This window comes from Myodes glareolus, chromosome 2 (genome assembly GCF_982192425.1).
Source record: "Myodes glareolus chromosome 2, mMyoGla1.1, whole genome shotgun sequence".
NCBI lineage: Eukaryota > Metazoa > Chordata > Mammalia > Rodentia > Cricetidae > Myodes > Myodes glareolus.
Window position 1 is genome coordinate 86,127 of NC_142027.1, and position 2,090 is coordinate 88,216.

Genomic DNA, 2,090 nt, shown 5'->3' on the forward strand with positions numbered 1-2,090 from the left:
AAAATATGTGTAATGATGTTTCAAAAATATGTAGTAATGAAAGGCTTCTTTCAATTTATTCAGGAAACCCCAAGGCAATGAAAGATAGGCTAAATATTGAGTTGGTCATGTGTATTAAGGATAGTTTTATGGTTTTTGTTTTGTTTTTTTCTTTTTCTTTTTTTCTTTCTTTTTTTAGTTTTTCAAGACAGGGTTACTCTGTGTATCTCTGGCTATCCTGGAACTCACTCTGTAAATCAGGATGGCCCCGAACTCACAGAGGTCCACCTGCCTCTGCCTCCCTCCGTTCTGGGAGAAAAGTCTTGTGCCACCACCTCCCAGGTATTTTTGTTTCTTCAAGACAGTATTTCTCTGTGTAGCTTTGGAGCCTGTCCTGGCATTCATTTTGAGTACAAAGCTGAACTCAACTCACAGAGATCTGCCTACCTCTGACTCATTACTACTGGGATTAAAGGCATGCACCACAACCGCCTGACTATGTTAATGTCAATTTAACATAAAAAATAAAGTTAATGACAAAATATTACACAATTTTTATTCTAATATTATACTCACTGAGTTGTAAAATGAAACATGATTGTGAAAACAGCAATGTCGCTTTGGAGAGTGCTTTGGGAAATGATCACAGTCATAATAATGCAAAATATGGCCACTCAAATTTAGGAAAAATTGTTGAATCATTTATTAAAGAAACAGAAGGATGTCACTAATGGGGATTGCTTACTTATGAAAAAATATCGATAGAATCACATATGACCCTCAAAATAAATGATTTTATTGTTTTTTAAATAAATTATTTCCTATGTACCACTTTTGATCACTAATGAAACAATGTGACTGGGTTTATTCTACTTGGCTTGACACAGGATCCATTTAGAAAGAAAATCCTATTTGTTGTGTTTTTGCTTTTTTATATGGGGACATTATTGGGTAACTTGCTAATCATTGCTACCATCAAGACAAGTCAGACCCTTGGGAGTCCCATGTACTTCTTCTTGTTCTACTTATCCTTGTCTGACACCTGCTTCTCTACAACCATAGCCCCTAGAAACATTGTGGATTCTTTGCTGAAGGAGGCCTCTATACCTTTCAGTGAGTGCATAATACAAGTGTTTACTTTCCATTTCTTTGGCTGCCTGGAGATTTTCATCCTCATCCTCATGGCTGTTGACTGCTATGTGGCCATCTGTAAGCCTCTGCATTATATGACATCATGAGCCACCGGGTCTGTGGGGTGCTGGTGGTCATAGCGTGGGTGGGATCCTGTGTGCGTTCTTTAGTTCAAATATGTCTAGCCTTGAGTTTACCCTTCTGTGGTCCCAATGAGATTGATCACTATTTCTGTGACTTGCAGCCACTATTGAAACTTGCGTGTTCAGATACATATATGATCAACCTTCTTCTGGTGTCCAACAGTGGGACCATTTGTACAGTGAGTTTCCTCATGTTGATGGTCTCATGTCATCATCTTGCATTCCCTACAAAACTACAGTGCTGAAGGGAGGAAAAAAGCCCTTTCCACCTGTGTCTCCCACATCATTGTGGTCACCTTATTCTTTGCACCTTGCATATTTATATACACAGGACCTGCAACCACATTTCCTATGGACAAGATGATAGCTATATTTTATTCAATTGAGACACCTTTGCCTAACCCTCTGATTTACACACTGAGGAATGCAGAGGTGAAAAATGCCATGAAAATGTTATGGAGGAAGAAACTAGTCTTAGATGATAGAAGATAAATGGAGGTATTTCTTCAATCTTTTTCATAGTTAGCTTTAAATTAGAAGTCAATAAGTTTTACTTCTATTACTAGTTTAATATAACAGTTTCTTACTGCATTAGATTATAAACTCATATATTAAAGGGACAATGTGAAACATGTTGATTCAATTTTACATAGAAGAATAAAGCATGAAACACAAGTATGAAGATCCTTTGTCTTTGTTCATGAGTGATGCTGTGTCTCCGCCCTTCCAGTCCTTCTGTCCCAACAGCTAGTGGCTGTGGTTGTAATCTTTTGTCTTCTTTCTTGTTGACTTCTGATGTTTCCTCCTAATATGTATTTATCTGTATAATTACATTTT

At 37.2% G+C, this 2,090-nt stretch overlaps 1 pseudogene; it reads left to right on the plus strand.

The window, feature by feature from the left end:
* Positions 1 to 830: 830 nt before the first annotated feature.
* On the plus strand, positions 831 to 1,745 carry LOC146895373 (olfactory receptor 4C16-like; annotated as a pseudogene).
* Positions 1,746 to 2,090: the final 345 nt, after the last annotated feature.